The sequence below is a fragment of the Ursus arctos genome, unplaced genomic scaffold (genome assembly GCF_023065955.2).
Source record: "Ursus arctos isolate Adak ecotype North America unplaced genomic scaffold, UrsArc2.0 scaffold_9, whole genome shotgun sequence".
In the NCBI taxonomy this organism is placed as follows: Eukaryota; Metazoa; Chordata; class Mammalia; order Carnivora; family Ursidae; genus Ursus; species Ursus arctos.
Window position 1 is genome coordinate 42,373,705 of NW_026623111.1, and position 22,159 is coordinate 42,395,863.

The window sequence follows — 22,159 nt, forward strand, 5'->3', positions numbered from 1 at the left end:
TTCATAAAGAGTGGAGTAAATATAGTGCCTATTTTTATACCTTCAGGAACATAATTCTCCACTTAAAATAGGTTCCATGAGAAAGATAAATTTAACTTCCATCATGTTTGTTTATATTACTTTTTCCAAGTTATAAATTCACCGTTGAGGACTAGCTGTACCCACACAAGAATTTCAGCTCTTGGTAACAAGAACTTCCACAGCTATGCTATTTACTAGGGTTAGATCCTCCCAGGCTACAATGGCATAGGTGGATTCAAGACAATTTGACAAGCACAGAAAATATTGACTTTTAGAACCGTCTGATGCCAAAGATGATGAATACTTATAATACAGCACTTTATTTTTTTAGGATACTCTGAAACGCTTCATATCTTAAAATGTTTAAAAATCAATACCTCTTTTTACTTTATAGCTGGTTTACAAAACATCCCTTAAAGGCTAAAAAATGACAAATGTAAATCCAATTTACCTAAGTATATTAAAATTTTAATAGAAGCAGAGAAGGTCCACCTAATCTTTTAGAGGCAGAAATCCATATCTATATAACAGATCCCTGAAGTTTGTTCAAAGATTAGTAAATTAAAATTATAGAAAACATTTAAATAGGCTTAAATAAGTTTATTTATATTCAAAATCAATTATCTCAAATACAGACCTCAAATGTAACACACAGTAGCACCCCAATGATAAATATTTCTTTAATCAATGGATAAAATGAATGAAAGAAAAGAACAGCTTCACCAAACCAAAAGAAAATATAAATATTCCAACCCTTTTCATTTAATCCCATTTTATTTTCCAAAACCCTAAAATTAAGACAAGTATTAGGAGAGTTGAAATATAAGAAAAATAATTTGGCATTATGTTTTTATAGCTGTATAAACCTGTATTTGCTTAAAATGATAGAAAAGCATAATAGATAACATATTAGAATAATATATTTCATATATTGGAATAATCATATATCAGGAAAAAAATCTATTTCTTTACCTCTCTGAGGTTTTTCTTGGTCTCTTTGTTTAGGTTGACTGAACAGCAGTGTTTTCAGCTTTTTGAAATCTTTGCTCTGTAAAACAAAATATATTTACATTGAATGCATTCTACCTGTCCCTTTAAACACAATTTCTTCCAAAAATCTGGACAGGATCTATAGCCTAGAGAACATGGTATGTTTATGTAATTTTAACTTTACACATAAACTTTGTTGAAATAACTTTTAAAAACAGATTTACTTAAAAGAATTGAAGTACCAAGTATGGAATTCACTGGTCATATTATAGATAGACAAGTTTGATTACAACTAAGACAATAAAACCATTACAGCAAGTTGAGAATTGCTTGCATGATGAAAAACTATTTGAGTTATGGATATGAATCACCCTATGAATGTAGTTGAATCTCATGTCAACTCAGTTAAATAAAGATCACAGTCACCAAAAAGACTCCATGAACCTATTCAAGAGCATCAATAGTCCTTTTCACCTAGGAAATTCAATTTCAAAATAGGGTTACAGACTAAGGGCTATGCTATAAGGTGAAATGCTACTCAGTTCAGTTGAGTTCATTTATCGCAATAAACTACGTTTCTTTAACATTTTATTCCAGGTCTTAGGCATTAACATGAAACAGTATGACTACCCTCCAATATCTTGTAATCAATTTACTCTTCACATCCCATAGCCAATGATGAGAATCTGAATATAGATCTAAGATACTCCTAGACTTATTCTGTTAACTTGTTTGCTCCTATTAACAGTAGTAGTAATTACAATACTAATTTATTGAGCAATTAGTATGTTTCAAGCCTTATTCCAAGCATTTTGCATGCATTAACTCAGAAAAGCAGTTTACATTTTTAGACTTCCTATGTAAGGAGGAAACTCTTCTGGTTATTTAACATACCTATGAATGACACATAGAATTTGCTAACTTAATTCTTCTGGTTTTTAGCAGCTATTTTTAAAAAAGGAATCAGTGACAGCAGCACTATAGTCTAACAAAGCAATACAGCAGGGATGATGCAATACATAATCTTTAAGACAAGGAACTTTGCTCCACTATGCCTCCTGCCAACATTGGAAACTACATTGTACAATGTGAAGCAAATTAACACTCCCATCTTGGCTGGCACTGTTCGAATAAGATCTCATAATGTTACTCATATGAGCCCATGAAAAATGAACTTTTAACCAGTTTAACTCTATAATCTCAAATAAATGCCAGCAACCAGAAGAAAAATATTATTGATATGATTAACATATAATTAAATTGTACCAATTTTTTTTTAAAAAACAGAGAAAAGTGAATTGTTTTATTTGATGTCAATATATTCCCCAAATACATATAGGAATTTAGCCCTAAAAGCATAACAAACTGGAATTTTCAGAATTAAATTTTACTCTGAGATAGAATATATGTAAGTAGTAAGCTCAAATTATTTTTAATATTAAATATATTGAAATTTCAAAAAGATCTATGAAACATGTATCATTGTGGAAAGAGCCAATACATTCATATGCATATAAAGAATGTGAAAATATACCAAAGTGTTTCAACTGACCATTTGTCATCTTGAGGATGGAATTTTTAGTCATTTTTATTTTCTTCTTTATAATCTTTCTGTAACTGCCAAATTTCCTACACTTAACTTGTATTATTTTATTTTATTTTAAATTTTAAAAAGCTACACTTCTTTCTGATTATATCAGTAATATATTTACATTTAAAAGTGAAAATCTAGTGAAATTCTACTTACCATTATTCACCTCTTCACCAAGTCTGCATTCAGTTCCCTTTATAAGCACTTCAACCACAGTCTATACCATTAGCACTGCAATGCTAATGCTAATGAATGTTTAATTGGCTGTCTTCTTTCCTGTACCATAAACTACATGAAGGGAGGGACCAACTATATCTGATTAATTATTGTAGCCCCGTACCAACTACAATGCCTAACAGAGGTAGGCACCCAATAGTGTTGAAATGTGTTGTTTCCTTTAAAAATTATAAACTATAATAAGATCAACATTCCTGCACATACAAATTTGTGCACTTATCCAATTACTCTCATGTGGTAAATCTCTAAAACTACAGTTGCACAGACAAAGGTATACACATTTTGAATTTGAATATACATTGTCAAACTGCCCTCCATAATCCCTGGAGAAATTTATATTCCCACAAACAATGGATGAAAGTGTCCATTTCCCCATATCCTTGAAACACTGAGTACTGCCACAGTAAAAACAAAATAAAAAACAAAAAACAAAACAACAACAAAAAAGCCACACTTTTCTGAAGGAGATATCATTACTATCCATCACTTTTATATTAGAAAAAAATTAAGATATTACAGATTTTGCAATTCTTAAAACTAGATAGCTATTAAGATGCAGATAAAAAATACTAAGCAAATTATATTTAGAATGATTGCTCATGCTGAATACTAGTTCATTGGCTGAATGATTCTTTATGGTCAAGTAAAACAGTGCCCATTCTTCTGCTCAACTCTTTTCAATGTACCCAAAGGGGAGACAATACAGAAAGTAGTAAAGAAGTGAGAGAAGAAAGATACCTGTGAACTGGGTTTGGCTTGGATCTCAAGGAATCGATGAAGGAGATTTCTAGACATGGGAGACAGTATAGAAGCTGAGCAGGAGCATAAAGCAAAGATGACAAAACTGTTTTGAATACCAGACCATCTAAAACTATTGCTCTCATTGTGTTCACCCTGTGTTGCTTTTGCCAGAGCCTTCAGCAGGGCCTCCGAATATTTTAACCATGTCTGAGCTACACCACAAGGTAGCAAACTTGGGCTGAAGAGTTACAATGGGAAGGCGTGTCTCCCACGGTCGGGAGTGACCAAGAAGCGAACCAAGAGGATGATGAACTTGACGGACAAAAATCAGCTGCCCCACCTACCAGGAGATTCCCTTTCCAGTGCCATCCTGTGAGTTCCAGGCTTTGGTGGCAAGTTTTATTTGTACATTTTTATTTTGGTTGTACATTACAAGGATGACATCACTCTCCCGGGGCCTCCTTTAACCTATAACAAAACCCCAGACTGCCCCAATTCCAAAGTTTGCCTGAACTTCATCTGCATTTGCCTCACCAGTTGGAATATGTGTCTTGGATGCCAAAGTTGTCATCAGAGTCCAGCTTTGTATCCGTTTCCATTCCCATGAGCAGATGGCAGCCTGGCCCCAGTTATTTCAAATTCCATGGTCTTACCCCATGGAAGTCTTCACATGCCTCATGCCCGGGCACACTTAACGACTCAGTGACCAAAGTGCATGGCTTTTAGGGTCTTTGTCAACCTTATATTACTATAACAAAAGCAAATCAGTGATTGCCTGGGTACAGGATGGGAGGTATTACAAAGAGGCTGAGGAAACTTTGGGGAGTAATAGTTTTTCATTATTTTGACTGTGGCGATGGTTTATGGGTATATAATGGATCAACTTACCAAATGTACACTTTTACTATGTCAACTATACTTCTACAAGCTGTTAATAACAGTATTAACATGTTCCCTTCTCATAATCCATTTCTTCAATCAAGAAACCAATGAACAAATACTTATCTATCACCCACTCTGGCTATCTGCATCCCTGATAGGAATAAAGTATTCTTGGCTGAACAGCATCTCAGGGAAGTCATTCTATCATTTCCTTTACACAAATAAAGCACTATTTTAGAAGCAAAGCTTCCATAATATATTTCATTAGGTTAATCAAAAGAGAAAGTTGTCTGATACATATTTGAAACCAGTGGATTGTCTGCCTTTCCAGAGAAAAACATATGTCTAGTGAATAAAGACTCAAACTCTGAAAATTTCACAACGCAGTGTAGCAGAGTAGTTGTGTTAGGCTGGGTTTCACAGAAACGGAGCCTGAGACGGGGATTCTTTTGCAAGTGATTTGAGATTCTCCAGTAAAAACTATAATGGGGGTAAGCAGGACAAGGAAGAGGGAAGAAGCAAGAGAAGGATGTGGGTCCAACCTGATCCACAGGGAGCTGCAGAGCAGAAATGACATGGCAAAAAGGTTCCTCTTTAAGGCAGAAGGTAAGGTACCCCAATATATGTCATCTTTTAGCTACAAGCCACACCTGGGAGTCTTGGGGTGTAACCTCCTGGGCATTTCTTGGCAGGGCAGCTGCCATCAGCAGGCAATTCTTGAAAGAAGGTACAGTTGTGAGCTGTTGGCAGCCTATATTCACAGCACCTGGAGAATGGGGGCACTTACCTACCCAAAAAACTGTTTCCGTTTTCCTCCATGAAGTGGGACTAATGATAGCAGCTCTTTCATATGCTTGTCAAAACTAAGTACTAATGGATGAAAGCATTCAGAATAGTGTTTCATGTTACATAGTACATGTAATTCACTTAGAATCATGCATAGCACATGGTAAATGCTCAATAAATGTTATGTTACTGTTGTTGCTGTTTTTGTGTCCTCAGAAGTACCCATACTAGGTGTCTCATTGCCCAAGTGCTATCCAGGTGTCCACGAGTGAGATTTCTATTCAAACATTAGTTAAGGGCAACCTAAAGATCCCACATCTAGGTGACTGCCTAGATAAATGTGCACATCATTTTTATCTGACATTTTCTCCAAGTTCAAAATAAAGTAAGGGTAACCTGTTCTGGGTTTGTCATTAAAGAATAGGGATGGGTGTGAAAAAGAGAAAGCTTTTCCTCTAAGACCAGTAAAAAGACAAGGATGTCTACTTTCACTTCTATTCAACATAATACTGGAAATCCTAGCTGTAGCAATCAGATAAGAAAAAGAAATAAATGCCAATAAATTGGTAAGAAATAAGTAAAACTCACTATTTGCAAATGACATGATGCTATATATAGAAAACCCTAAAGACTCCATCAAAAAACTATTAGAACTGATAAATTCAGTAAAGTTACAGGACACAAAACTAATATACAGAAATTTGTTGCATTTCTATACACTAATATAGTAGAAAGTAGCAGAAAAAGAAATTGAGAAAACAATCCCATTTACAATTTCCCCAAAAAGAACAAAATATCTAGGAAAAAACTTAACCAATGAGGTGAAAGACTTATACTCCAAAAACCATAAAATACTGATGAAAGAAATTGAAAATGACACAAACAAACAGATTGGGAGAACAAATATTGTTAAAATGTCCATACTACTCAAAGCAATCTACAGATTTAATGAAACCCCTACCAAAATACCAACAGCATTTTTCACAGAACCAAAGCAAATAACATTAAAATTTGTATGGAACCACAAAGACCCTGAATAGCCAAAGCAATATGAGAAAGAGCAAAGCTGAAGGTATCACAGATTTCAAAACATACTACAAAGCTATAATAATCAAAACAGTATGGTACTGGCACAAAAATAAACAAATAGAACAACAGAACACAACAGAAAGCCCAGAATTAAACCCACACTTATATGGCCTATTAATCCATGAAAAAGGAGGCAGGACTATACAATAGGAAAAAGTCTGTTCAACAAATGGTTTTAGGATAACTGGATGCTATATGTAAAAGAATGAAACTGGACCACTTTTTTACACCATACACAAAAATGAACTCAAAATGGATTAAAGATCTAAAGGTGAGACCTGAATCCATAAAACTCCTAGAAAAAGGCATTTCTTTGACGTCAGCTATAGAAATGTTTTTCTAGATATATCTTCTCAGGCAAGGGAAACAAAAGCAAACATAAACTATTGGGCTACACCAAAATAGTAAGCTTTCACATAGCAAAGGAAACCATCAACTATCCAAAAGACAACTTACTGAATGGGAGAAGATATTTGCAAATGATATGCCTGATAAGGGCTCAATATCAAAAATAGATAAAGAACTTATACAACTCAACACCAAATATATATATGATATATATATATATGATATATATATATATATATATATATATCATATATATATATATATGATTTTAAAAATGGGCAGAGGAGCTGAACAGACATTTTTCCAAAGAAGATGTACAGATGGCCAACAGACACATGAAAATATGCTCAACATCATCAGGGAAATGAAAATCAAAACCACACTGAGCACCTTACACCTGTCACAATGGCTAGAATCAAAAAGACAAGAAAAAACAAGTGTCAGCAAGGATGTGGAGGAAAATCAACACTTGTGCACTGTTGGTGGGAATGCAAATTCGTGCAGCCATTGTAGAAAAGAGTATGGAAGTTCCTCAAAAACCAAAAACTTAAAAATAGAATTACCATATGATCCAGTAATTCCACTACTGGGTATTTACCCAAAGGAAAAAACCCACTAATTCCAAAAGTTATATGCACCTCTGTGTTTACTGCAGCATTATTTACAATAGCTAAGATGTGGAAGCAACCCAAGTGTTCATGCATGGATGAAAAAAGAGGTGGTATATCTATACAATGGAATAATACTCAGCTACAAAAAATGAGATCTTGCCATTTGCAACAACATGGATGGACCTAGAGGGTATAATGCTAAGTGAAATAAGTGAGACAGAGAAAGACAAATACTGTATGGTTTCACTCATATGTGGAATTTAAGAAATAAAACAAACAATTAAAGAAAACACACACACACACACACACACACACACACACACACACACAACAGGCTCTTAAATACAGAGAAAAACTCATGGTTACCAGAGGGGAAGTAGGAGGGGGTGAAATAGATAAAGGGGATTAAGAGTACACTCACCTTGATGAGCACTAAGTAATGTACAGAATAGTTGAATTAGTATACTGTGCACCTGAAAGTAATATAACACTGTATGTTAATTATACTTCTTTAAAAAAAAAAAAAAAAGGAAAGGGTAGCTGAATAAAAAAAGAGTGGGTACTATCTCCACATTGACTGAGATTTGCTTCTGTGGCCACCCTCACTAGATGGATTCTTCACCTAGCTCCTGAGAGGAAATCTAAAACCAAAAATAAAACCTCTCTCTCACCTATGCTGTGTGACCCCAATCACAACACCAGAGTCTTCCTCAAGAGTTCCTACAAAGCTACACCCCATACTTGGAGGGACGCTTGAAATCAGTCCCAGGGGCCAATTCTTTGATTCTTGCATTCTCCAGGGGCAAATATAGAAAATTTAGACTCTTCCTCCTCTTCTATGTCCTAGTTTTGGAAACCAAATTGACCTCTTAGTCATAGCTGACTGAAGAGGATCGGATGGGTCAGTGGCGTGTAGACACGGTTCCCAGCAGAGAGAAGGCAGCGATTTTCCTGTCTAGGAATGCCAGCAAATTCGAGGAGGGGGCGGGCTTCGCCGCGGTGGCTGCTTCGCCCCGGGTCCTGGTGAAGGAACCCCGCGGTCCGGCTGGCTTTCAGAACCAGCACACCAAGGGGAGCCCCCAACGGAGAGGCGGCCCTGGCCGGGGCGGGCGGGCGCCCGGGCGGCTGTTACCTTTTCGTGTACGGGGTCAGTGCTCAGAGGAACGCCAGGGTCCCGGCCGCCTGCCCGCCGGAGGCTTCCCCTCGCCCCCGCAGGCTTGGGACCCGGCCATTACCACCCGGGAACCTCCAGTCTCGCTCTCCCGGGGAACGCCGGGGGCTCCGCCACCTCCCGCCAGGCGACGGCAGGGGTGGGGGGGATTGGAGGCGGGGCACTGGGAGGACCTGCCTCCGGCCCCGCCCCTCAGACCTGGCGGCGCCTTAAGTTTCTTCCCTCCTGGGCTCCTCAGATTGGAAAGCCCACCAGTTAGCCGGGGATGGGGAGGCAGGTGTTAGCGTGGCAGTGTAGCGTGCATGGAGGCGGGGGAATTTGAACCTTTATTTTTATTTGTAAACTACTAAGGATAAGCTGTGGAGGTAAATGCAATATTTACATTCATTCTTAAAATGTGACTCTAAAATAATTAGCGGGAGTGAGGGTGGCGACCAGCAGGAAGGTGTCCTTAGGTGCAGGTTTGAGAAGCGTCGTTGTGTACGCGGGTGCTTCTTTTAAACACGAGTGCCCGCCGGGCCGGCGGCGCGCTGAGTCGGGCTGTAGGACACGCCCTCTGCCTGAGCTCCTCGTGGAGCCCCGCCCCACAAGCCCAAGTCTGGAGAGCACCGGTGACCCGCCCCAAGTCAACCTTCTTTCTCAGAGAAGTCTGAATCTCGTATCTGGGCCTTATGGAAAACACTGAAATGGTGGGGGATAAAAGGCCATAAACAGAACTTTGGGGAGGTGGGCGGTGAAAGCCAGCGTCTCTACTTTGGCTCCAAGATGAATGGTACTGGTGGCTCAAAGGGGCCTGGAAGTTCTCTTCCTAGGCTGATTTATAAGTTATTGCTTATAGTTTTGGTGGGGCAACTTAACAAAATAAACCCATTTGCTTTCCATTTCATGGGAAACGAAGTTAAATACACTTTGTTTATTTTTAAGTATTTACGATGCCATCTAGCAATGGTCGCATAAGGAGCTGGTCCTCCGCAGTGTTCACACGGTGTTTCATTAGCGAGGCCTCTGAAGAGACTCATGCCAGAACTGTAGGGAATCGCGATGGCAATGTGCGTGACTGGGAGAAAATACAAATGTAGAACGAGGTTGCCTTTTTATGTTCTCTTGGCAGAAAAGAATAGCAAGTTTGAAGCTTCATGAAGAGTTAAGTTGTCTTTTGGAAGACCCTCCAAATGTGATGGGCTCTAGGAGAGAAACACAGTGAATTGGAAAAACCTATCAGTTCTCCTGTGTCTTCCTCCTGTGTTTCTCCTTTCGGACTCCCACAAAACACTTCATTTCTGGTCACCAAATGCGGAGGTTTTTCTCCACATCAAGCAATTCTCTGTGACACCAGCTGGGAGACGTAAAATTTAACTGGTTTTGAACACTATCTATGTGGACATGGTGTCCGATCCCACAGGTGAAGGGCTCAGTTCCACAAGACTGCTCCCATAAGATGCCAATTGGAAATAGTAGGTTACCAACAACTTCTGCCCAATCTGGCTGCAAACTGGAGTTTTCCACCATATTCTTCCCCTTGGATTCGATTATTTGCTAGAACAGCTCACAGAACTCAGGGGGAAACTTACTTATGTTTACATTTACTAAAGGATATTATAAAGGATACAGATAAACAGCCAGATGAAGAAGTACAGGGGGGAGGTCTGGAAGGGTGCTGACCACAGTAGATTCTGTTCCTGTAGAGTTGGGGTGCATCACCTTCCCTGGAAGCTGTCCAGATCCCATGCTATTGGCATTTTTATGGAGGCTTCCTCATGTAGGCACAATCGATTATCAACTCTCATTTCTACCCCTCTCCCCTCTCTGGAGAAGTGGGGGGAAGGCCTGAAAATTCCAAGCTTCTAGTTATGGCTTGGTCTTTTTGAGGACCAGCCCCCATCCAGGAGCCATCTAGAAGCCTACTCAGAGTCACCTCAAAACAACAACAACAACAAAAAGATGCTTCTAGTGCTCTTAACACCTAGGAATGGACACCCTGTGTCAAGAATGGTTCCTATTGGCCTGAGGAAAAACTCCTAACTCATTAGATTTTAAAGGCTCTTTCAAGTTGGCCTCACTCCTTTCACTTTCTTCTCTAGCCTCGCCTCTTTTTAACCCTCCCTGCCTCTCCATCTCCTGCCACACCTCCTTCCCAATGGCTCTTGTTAAAATACTCTGATCTCCTCTAGGTATATGAATGCTTCTTTGATCACTCAGCCCGGAATGCTCTTTGGCCCTTTTTTCTCTGGCTGGCTCCTACTGTTCCATCAGGCCTCTGATTAGATGATTTTCCTCCACGTAGTTTCCCGGGTTCCGCTCCATAAGCTCTTACAACCACACCAGACCTCCACCACAGCACCTATCACGCAGTATTGTAATTGCCCATTTCCCTCTATTTTACCACCAGACTAAGCCACTAACCTGTGCCCAAAAGGAAGCTGCACCTGTAAAGAGCCTGAGCTTTCAAGTCCAAGAACCTGGTTCCAACCCCAGTTCCTGCATTCATAAGTTGTGTGCACTTCAGAAAGTTTCTTAACCTGTCTGGGTGTCAGTTTCCCATCTGTAAAGAAGGAGAATCACTATAAAGACTACTGAGATAATGCACATGAAGCATTTGCATATAGCCAGGCAATTTAGTAGATGCTCATTAAATAGTAGTTATAAATGGTAACAGTTCTGCCCCAAAGTATCCTCCCTAGACTGAACTCCTCTCAAAAGAGTGGACACCCTCTCATCACCACTGAGTGGAGAGAGGGGAAGAAGAAAACTATGATGTTCCTGACCCCCCCCCCAAAATCCTCATTAGCTGTATGTACTTACAGAGGTTATTTGTCTTTCATTCTCAGTTTCTTTATCTGAACATGTGTAATTAGTATCATCACAGGATAGACATGGAAGTATTTTGAAAAGATACAGCATTTTGAAACAACACATTCCTTTCCCTATTTTTTTATTGAAAGCAATGTGATTTTAGAACATTAAAACAGTGAAACCAGCTGGGGGCTAAGAGACCATAAATAATGTAAAACAGCAAACCCCCACTTTAAGCGTAACATTTTCCTTCCTGCATCCTTTATACCAGAAAAGACAAGAAAAGTTGTAAAACCAGTTGTTGGAAATTCCACCACACTTTCTGCCCCTGCCTACCAAGATAGCAGTGAGACAAGCCAAGCATGTGAACAGCTTGTATAAAAATCCTCAACAGTCAGGAAAATCTATATCCTGCACAACACAGCCTTAGATCATTGAGATTATTATTTTTTTTTTACGTTTATCATCCATGTTAGACAAACTATTAGAAGTTTGTCTGTTAGAACTACTTCTGATAGAAAATGCATTAGCATTCTGGAGAAAAAGAGAAGATTGAACACACATATCTAATTTTGCTTCTTGTAATTTCTTTTTTTTATTTATTATTTTAATGTTTTTTTATTATATTATGTTAGTCACCATTGAGTACATCCCCGGTTTCCGATGTAAAGCTCGATGATTCATTAGTTGCGTATAACACCCAGTGCACCATGCAATACGTGCCCTCCTTACTACCCATCACCGGTCTATCCCATTCCCCCACCCCCTCCCCTCTGAGGCCCTCAGTTTGTTTCTCATAGTCCATAGTCTTCCATGCTTCATTCCCCCTTCTGATTACCCCCCTTTCTTTAACCCTTTCTTCCCCTACCGATCTTCCTAGTTCTTATGTTCCATAGATGAGAGAAATCATATGATAGTTGTCTTTCTCTGCTTGACTTATTTCACTTAGCATTATCTCCTCCAGTGCCGTCCATGTTGCAGCAAATGTTGAGAACTCGTTCTTTCTGATAGCTGAATAATATTCCATTATATATATGGACCACAACTTCTTTATCCAGTCATCTGTTGAAGGGCATCTCGGTTCCTTCCACGCTTTGGCTATTGTGAACAATGCTGCTATGAACATTGGGGTGCATATGGCCCTTCTCTTCACTACATCTGTATCTTTGCGGTAAATACCCAGTAGTGCAATGGCTGGGTCATAGGGTAGCTCAATTTTTAACTTTTTAAGGGACCTCCACACTGTTTTCCAGAATGGCTGTACCAACTTGCATTCCCACCAACAATGTAGGAGGGATCCCCTTTCTCCACATCCTCTCCAACAATTGTTGTTTCTTGCCTTGTCTATTTTTGCCATTCTAACTGGCATAAGGGGGTATCTTAGTGTGGTTTTGATTTGAATTTCCCTGATGGCTAATGATTTTGAACATTTTTTCATGTGTCTGTTAGCCATTTCTATGTCTTCATTGGAAAAGTGTCTGTTCATATCTTCTGCCCATTTTATGATTTGTTTATTTGTTTCTCGTGTATTGAGTTTGAGAAGTTCTTTGTAGATCTTGGATACCAGTCTTCTATCTGTAGCATCATTTGCAAATATCTTCTCCCATTCCGTGGGCTGCCTCTTAGTTTTTTTGACTGTTTCCTTGGCTGTGCAGAAGCTTTTTATCTTGATGAAGTCCCACAAGTTCATTTTATCTTTTGTTTCTCTTGCCTTTGGAGATGTGTCATGAAAAAGGTTGCTTTGGCCAATGTCGTAGAGGTTGCTGCCTATGTTCTCCTCTAGGATTTTGATGGATTCTTGTCTCACATTGAGGTCTTTCATCCACTTGGAGTTTATTTTTGTGTATGGTGTGAGAGAGTGGTCAAGTTTCATTCTTTTGCATATAGCTGTCCAATTTTCCCAGCACCATTTATTGAAGAGACTGTCTTTTTTCCACCGGATGTTTTTTCCTGCTTTATCAAAGATTAGTTGCCCAAAGAGCTGAAGGTCCATTTCTGGATTCTCTATTCTGTTCCATTGGTCTATGTGTCTGTTTTTGTGCCAGTCCCATACTGTCTTTGTGATCACAGCTTTGTAGTACAGCTCGAAATCCGGCATTGTGATGCCCCCAGCTTTGTTTTTCCTTTTCAACAGTTCCTTGGAGATTCGGGACCTTTTCTGGTTCCATTGCTTCTTGTAATTTCTATAAAAATGATAGTAAAAAAGGTTGTTTTACAACACACAAGATAAAAAGAGCAAGAGAGGAAACACCGCAACAAGATATAGGGAGCTGGAGAACAGTGAGTAAGTGGTAATTGACTCAGAGAGCTGACCTAGACCTAACTAAGCCTGCAGAGGGAGAGCCCAGAAGCGACAACCCAGTTCCACTACATAATCCCAGAAAGATCTAGAATTGGCAGCACCAGCTACCTCTGGAAGTGGGGGCAAACATGGGGCTGTCAAAGGACTGAGTAATGTCTGTTTTAGAAGCGGTTAGATCCTCAGATCACTTTCTCCCACTCTGTGCAGCAAATCAAATGTTTCTCCACCACCTCATCTAAATACTGGAAGTTTGCTCTCTGGAGGTAGAAAGCAGGTTTCCGAACGAGGTGACATCAGACACAAATAAGGACAGAAGTATTGTACCAAAACCAGAAATATTAACAGAATATTTATATACCAAATATTTTAAGACCCCCCCCCCCTTGTCCAATCTCCTTTTTTTTAATGAGCTCTGGAATGAAGTGAACCAGGGCTATATATTTCAAGCAGGGAATTAGAAAATACTTCTTTAGGGAACATGAGTAATCCAAATCAATATATCTAAAGATACCCACAAAATTTCCCTGCCAAATCACCCTTCAGTGAATTCCATAGTCGAAAGCCCAGAGACTCCAATCAGTTCAGGGCTCTCAAATATGAGCAGATGGTCAAGGATCACCAGATATCTGAAAGAAAGCCCTGTCGCATAAAAGTCAGATGAAAACAAAAGGGAGATAACTTGGAGAAGCAGAGACCATGCAGGCAAAATAATGCCTTCAATAATTATTATTATTAACATGCTCAGACAAATAGGAAAAGTTACTTTATCCATACAAAAAGAACAAGATACTATCCCACTTTAAGACTTACTATAAAGTTATAGTAATCAAGACAATGTGGTATTGGCAAAAGAATAAACAGATAGATCAATGGAACAAAATAGAGAACCCAGAAATAGACCCCCATAAATGTAGTCAACCGATCTTCGACAAAGAAGCAAAGATAATACAATGGAGCAAAGATAGTCTCTTCAACAAATTGTGCTAGAACAACTGGACACTCACAGGCAAAAAAAATGAATCTAGATACAGACATTATACCCTTCACAAAAATTCATTCAAAATGGATCATGGACCTAAATGTAAAAGACAAAACTATGAAACGCCTAGAAGATAACATAGGAGAAAACCCAGATGACCTTGGGTAAGGAGAGGCCTTTTTAAGTGCAACACCAAAGACACAATCCATGAAAGAAATAATTGATAAGCTAGACTTCATTAAAATTAAAAACTTCTGCTCTGTGAAAGACAATATCGAGAGAACAAAAAGACAAGCCACAAACTGGGAAAAGATAATTTGCAAAAGACACATCTCATAAGAATTGTTATACAAAATACTTTTAAAAAATAACTCTTATAACACAACAATAAGAAAACAAAAAACTCAGGGTGTCTGGGTGGCTCAGTTGGTTAAGCATCTGCCTTCAGCTCAGGCCATGGAATCGAGCCCTGTGTTGGGCTCTCTGCTCAGTGGGGAGTTTGCTTCTCACCCTTCCTCTCCCTCTGTCCCTCTCTCTCTGCTTGTGTTCTCTCTCAATCTCTCTCTCTCTCTCAAATAAATAAATAAATAAATAAATAAATAAATAAAATCTTTTTTAAAAAACCTCAATTATAAAATAGGCCAAAGACTATAACAGACACCTCACCAAAGAAGATACATTGATGGCTAATGGGCACATGAAAAGATGCTCCACATCATATGTCATCAGGGAAATGTAAATTGAAACAACGAGACACTACTGCCCACCTATCAGAACGGCCAAAATGCAGAACACTGACAACACCAACTGCTGACAAGAATGTGGAGCAGCAAGAACTCTCATCCATTGCTTAATGGTGCGGTCACTTTGGAAGACAGTTGGGCAGTTTCTTATAAAACTAAGCCTACTCTCACTATACAATCAGCAACTGTGCTTCTCAGTATTTAACCAAAGGGGTTGAAAACTTACGTCCACACAAAAACCTGCACATAGTGCGTAGAGCAGTTCTATCCATACTGTTAAAACCTGGAAGCAACCAAGATGTCTTTCAGTAGGTGAATGGGTAAATAAACTCTGGTACATCTACACAATGGAATATTAATCAGTGCTAAAAAGAAATGAGCTATCAAGCCATGAAAAGGCATGGAGGAATCTTACATGTACATTACTGGGTGAAAGAAGCCAATCTAAGAAGGCTATATGCTATATGATTCCAATGATAGGACATCCCGGAAAAGGTAAAAATATGGAGACAATTAAAAAATCAGTGGTTTGGGGTGGGTGGAGGTTGGGGTGGGAGAGGAACAGGCAGACCACAGAGGATTTTTAGGAGAGTGGAAATACTGTGTATGATATTACAATGATGGATACATGGTATCCATCTGTCCAGATCTGTAAAATGCACAGCACCAAGAGTGAATTCTTGGGTTAACTATGGACTTTGGATGATTCTGATGTGTCAATGTAGGCTCACCCTTGGTAAGAAAAAAAAAACAGCACCATTGTAGTAAGTGGTGTTGATAATGAGAAAAGCTATGCAGGTGTGGGAGCAGGAGTTCTATGGGAAATCTCTGTACCTCCCTCTCCATTTTGTCACACACCTAAAACTGCCCTAAAAAAGAAAATCTTTTTTAAAAAGCAATCTTTAAAAAAAAAAAAAAAGAATAAGCTGTTCTTTTAAAAAAAGAACATTCAGAAAAATCAAAAGTTCTTGGAAATTACATGTGTAAGAGAAGAAATTAGAACTCAGTACAAGAACTGGGAGATAAAATTGAAGAAACCTTCCACAAAGTATAAAGCAAAGACACATAGACTGCTCATTTCAGCAACACATATATTAAAAGCATTTAAATTTAAATATAGGGAAGATCAGCACAGCCCCTCCCAAACGTGACAACACATAAATTCACGAAGCATTCCATATAATAATAATAATAATAATAATAATAATAATAACAGCAACAAGTACTAGTGAGGAGGTGGAGAAATCAGAACACTTGTGCACTCCTGGCAGAAATTTTAAATGGTGCAGTCACTATGGAAAATAGTCTCGCAGTTCCTCGAAAAAGTAGACTCAGAGTTCCCATGGGGCATCCGATTCCTGATTTCAGCTCAGGTCATAAACTCAGGGTTGTGGGATCAAGCCTCACATCAGGCTCCATGCTTAACACAGAGTCTGCTTCTTCCTCTCCCTCTATTCCTCCTCCTGCTTGTGTTCTCTCTCTTTCTCTCAAATAAATAAATAAAATCTTAAAAAAAAAAGTAGACACAGAGTGACCATATGATCCAGCAATTCCACCTCTCGGTATACATCCAAAAGAATGGAAAGCAGGGACTCCAGCAGATATTTGTACAGCTTTAGTCACAATAACCCAAATGTAAAAGCACCCCAAATGCCTGTTGGTGGATAAATGACAAACAAAACATTGTATGTACGTGCAATGGAATATTATTCAGCCTTAAAAAGGAAGGAAATCTGACACATGCTACACCATAGATGAACCTTGAGGACATGATACTTAGTGAGATAAGCCAGACAAAAGGGACAAGTACTATATGATTCCACTTACATGAGGCACCTAGAGTGGTCAAATACATAAAGACAGAAAGCAGAATGGAGGTTACCAAGGCCTGGGGGTAAGTGGTAATAGGGAGTTAATGAACCACGGAGTTTCACTTTGGGATGATGAAATAGTTCTGGAGATAGGTAGTGATGATGATTCCACAGCAATATTAATATCCTTAATTCCACCTCACTGTGTACTTAAAATGGTTAAAATGGTAAATTTTATGTTACGTATATTTTACCACAATTTTTGAAACTAGCAATTCAAGCATATCTTAGAGATACAGAAGCAAATATTAAAAGTAACAATTCTGAGAGTTAGAAATGTTTTCCTCTGATCATAGGAAAATGATGGGGGAAGGGACGCTGGTTTTCAAACAAGCTTTGTTAAACTACTTATCTCTTTAAGTTTAGTGCATGTAAAATTTTGATAAGACAATAAAAACAACAATCAAAATACATTAGAAATAATTTAAGTCTCTCAATTTTATGGATAACTGAATCGTGGAGTGGGTAGGACTGTTGGCCAAGGTGATCTAAAACAGTAAGCAGCAGATTAAGAAGTCGAACCAACATGTTCTAAATCAAAGTCCAGCATCTTACCACAACATATTGCACCCCATAATAGCATCTTCCTGAATGTCCTAAAATAAACTTCTGGGAGTCCTGCCTTAAGCCTTCTTAAATTACTTTTCTTCATGTTTTATTAAATGCCTAATAATACTACAGACTTTTCCATTTTGCCTAGCACTATTCATTAAAAATGAACTTTTTTCTAATCCAAACACACTCTGAAGTAACATACTTTTTCCAATTTTTTTCTCTATCTTCATAATTCAAAGTGAATGGAATTTTTGAGGCAGCACTTAATGTCACTCCTTGAATAGTTGGACAGTCTTTGCTATTGATGAAGAAGACACTGTCCTTTATTTCTTGCGGGCAGTATTGCATTGAGTCTAAAAGCCTAACCATGGTAACCTTTATGGTAACAGAAAGCATGTCCATTTCAATTCAATGCAAATCACCAATCTAATATTAACTTTAATGTTATTTTTTTCCTTTAGAAATGTGATATCTTTATAAAGAGCAGTTAGACTAAGAAATGATATATAATTTACCATGCTTCAGACTTTAGAATAAAACCCTATGTGGACACTTCTTCCAATAATACCCCATTAGTTATCAGTTGAACATATACTGGGCATCTATAGAATAATTTTTTAAAGAACTGTAAGGACCTGTCATAAGCATCTTCTTCAACACTGACAAAGTGCTTTTTCCCAGAATAATGTGCTTGACAAGTCATCAATCTTAGAACTCTAAATGAGATTTATTACACTTTATGATACAGTGGTTCCATAAAGCCCATCTGAAGACATCCTATTTGACCAAGCACAAGCTGTGTTTTCTTTTGAAGTTTTGTCCAGTGCAGTAACGTTCCACCCCTCTCTCTGCCTCACACTCCTCTCCTCTTCACTCTTGCTACCTTGGGATTGCACTGACCAATAAGACATTCTCATGAACACTTTGTCTTGGGTTCTGTTTTCTATCCAATTCATATCATAAAAGCTCAATTTTTGGAGGAATAAAACTCTTACAAACTCAAAATAGCCTTTCACAAATTCAGCTGGCAATCATTCAGATGAAGACTTTTTTCTGAGGTCTCCTGAGTCCTGGCAATGGGGAGAGGAGACATACAGGAGGAAGCAGGAGAGGTAGAAGGTGGTGCTAATGCTTATCTCAAGCCTCACTTTTCTTTCCACTTTAAAAGCAGTTAAACATCTCTGCTATCAGCAGATATTTGATATTTATTAATGAACCTAGAGTCTTGAAGATCTTCAAGTGAGGTGAGGAAATGGATGCGTACATTCCTCTAAAATATCTAGAGTATCTAGGCTAGTGTGAACTCTTTGGATTGTTGTTAAGTCCAATGACAAGGGCTAGAAACTCCCTTTCCTTTGAAAGCTAGATGTTAGCCACCCTCTCTGTGCTTGGAGGAGGAAAGAAGTTTAATCTATGGGAAGAAAGGACCAGGAAAGCAACTGGCAACCCTCTGAACTCAAAAAACACCAGCCTAGCTATATTAATCATGGTTTTTATTTTCTGTATGTTATAATGTTTTGACATTGTGGAAGCCTTCAGACTTCCCTCCTAGCATTAGCTGATTTCTAAGGACTATTTTTTTTAAGACTTTATTTTTAAGAAATCTCTACATTCAACATGGGGCTCAAATTCACAACCCTGAGATCAAGAATCACATGTTCCACCAACTGAGTGAGCCAGGTGTCCCCAGGTTAGCTAATTTCTAAAGATAGTAAACACCTCACCCCTGAGCATGCCCCTACATGCAAAGCAACCAACTCATAGCCCACACCCCAATCACTTTCTTTATCAAACTCTCACTCACCAAGCCAATAATCCCCCTGCCCTAAATCACTCTAGGGCCAGGTACTTGATAGCTAGAAACTACTTCCCATAGCCCAGAACCTATAAAACTATTCAAACCATCTAATCGTAATAACATGGCCTGCCTTGTCTTTCCCAAAGATACCACAGCAAAGGCTTGTGCCCATGCTTTCTCCTCATCCTTCTGCCTCCTAACCCACCCTGGTGCTTCCCATGTTGTCCTGCATGGAATGTTATATCTCCTTTTTCCAGTGGTCTGTGAATATGAACTTCTTCCTTCATGAAAGTCGTGTCTGTGTGTCTTACCGTACCTGATTAAAAACAATCCCGAGTACATTTTTCAAGACACCAGCCAAACAGTGCTACTCCTCAGAGACCTGATTGTCATTTGAATGGGGCCTTTCTGTAAGTTCCTAAGTTTTAATCATTTCAACCTCCTTCCTTTGCTTCCCCAGGCCTAGAGAGTGGTAGTTGCTTTCTGCGGCTGTTACATCCGGGACACAGTGCTTCTTGCAGCTTTTCAGCTACAGATTCTTCTTACCTAGTTAACAATTCTTCATATTAAATCTTCTCTGTCAAAATAACTGTGTTTTCTGCTGCTTGACTAGACCCTGATGAATACACAATTTTATGGTTAATCCTGGCACTTGAGTTTGCATCAGAGCTTAATAATTTATCAATAGCTTATGAGATATTGCCAAGGTGGGCGGGGTGGGGAGGGTTGAGGTATGTGTGGAATAAGCCCAGCAAGTGAAAATTCTGGGAAATCAAAGAGATTCAGATCAACTTATGATGTGTCATTCTCAAGAAAATAATGCTAAATTCCTCATACTTGCCAATTCCTCATCTTAGGCAGCAATGATATTCTAAGTCTTCACCTTCTATTAAATCAATACAGAGACATATCCAAGTTTCTATTGTCAACAAAAGTCGTGATACATTTCTAATCTTACGAAAATCAAGAGGGTTTCAAAAACATATGTCTTTGTCATTGGGCAGCCATAACAAAATACTATAAACTGGGTGGCTTATCAACAAACACTTATTTTGTGCAGTTCTAGAGGCTGAAAGTGTGAGCTCAGAGTGCCAGTATGATCAGGCTCTGGTAAGAGCCCTCTTCTGGATTGCAGACTGTAGAATAGACTTCTCTTTGTATCCTTCAATGGAGGAAAGAGAGAAAACTGTCTCTCTAGTCTCCACTTATAAGGGCATTATTCCCATCATGAGGGCTCTACCCTCATGACCTAAAAAACCCGCAAACAGCCCCCCTCCAAATACCATCACACTGGGAGTGAGGATTTAACATATGAATTTGGGACATAAGCATTCAGTCCCCAACAGCGTGTATAATGCAGAACAAGATTGTGCCCTGTGACAAACTTCTCAATGACATCCTTATGTTCCTAGCACATGAGAATCGCCCAGTTATACCACCAATTATTGTGTTGATGGGTAACGGGAAATACAGTTAAACCCTGCTTATTGAAAGTTTGCATTAAGCCACTTGGCTTTTTATGAAAGACCTACATTATTACCTGTTTCTGCTAAATGAGAGAAATCCAAAGAGTAGTTTCTCTTTTACGCAAAGGGGTGAAAGAAAAATAGCATTCAGCATTGGCTCTGCTGCGAGCCATTACAGAGGCAACACACACCCCAAGCAGCAAAAGTGGAACCACCAAGCTCCTTCCCCAGGAACTACACTCAGCACCTCAGCTTCAAGCTGCAACGGTTTTGAACTGTGCCTGGGAGCATCTGTGCTTTATCATGGCTTATTTTGTGTATCTGCCAGCAAGATGTGTCCTCAAGTATAAGAATGCCTAAGAGAGGTTATTTTTGGGGGTCTGAAAATGCTCAAAAATTTCTCCATATAAATTAAAAATTGCCTCACTGCTTTTCACCATTTTGGCTTCTAAAAGCTTTCATAGGAATGTTCTACTTTGAGACAGGCGAGGGTTGTACTCTGGAGCAGGTGGCAAAGTACCTGGGTTCTAATCCAGCATTACTACTGCATACTGACTTGATAACCTTGGGAAAAGCATGAATTTCGCAGAGCTTCAGTGTCTTTATCTGTCCAGTGGGATTACTAACACTAATTATTCCACCTACTTTATACGTTTACTCAATTCACTAAATATTTCTAGATCATCTATAGGTGATAGAAGTAAAATACGTTCCCTGCCCTCAAGGAGTTTATAATCCAGTATTTTTCTATCATTCAACAAACAGTTGTAAAATACCTCCTACCAGGCACTGTACAAGGAGCTAAAAATATAGAGATGTTTAAAATATGGTTCTTTCCTTCAAAGGGCTTAAAATCTGATAGATAAAATAAAGCCACAGATAACTAGAACAAGAAGTAGAGTGGGCAATGAAAGGTTGAAATAAATCAGCGTGGCAGTTACAGGAAGAGAAGCCTACACCTAGTTGAGAAGGTCAGGAGAGGCTTGGTGGATCTGGTGGCATTTGAACTGACCATGAACACAAACTGGAAAGAAGAGAAGATGAAGGGAATGACCAGAAGAGTGAGCCTAGTTAGCTGTCATAAGAGCCTGAAAAGGAGTGGAGGTGGTAGAAATCAGAGCTAAGGAATGAATATAAGAGATATTAGATGAACAATGCTTGGAAATCCACGTGGGACAATTGTGA

General features: G+C 38.8%; 1 long non-coding RNA gene across 2 annotated transcripts in view; it reads right to left on the reverse strand.

Annotated features, from left to right (window-relative positions):
• Positions 1-8,592, reverse strand: part of LOC130543233 (uncharacterized) — a 136,211-nt gene extending 127,619 nt beyond the window's left edge. For both annotated transcript variants that reach the window (XR_008958407.1, XR_008958408.1), the window contains exons 1-3: positions 8,429-8,592; positions 7,718-7,769; positions 994-1,069 (exon numbers count right to left, since the gene is read on the reverse strand). This is a non-coding gene — a long non-coding RNA (uncharacterized LOC130543233). The remainder of the gene's footprint in view (positions 1-993; positions 1,070-7,717; positions 7,770-8,428) is intronic.
• Between the last annotated feature and the right edge of the window lie 13,567 nt (positions 8,593-22,159).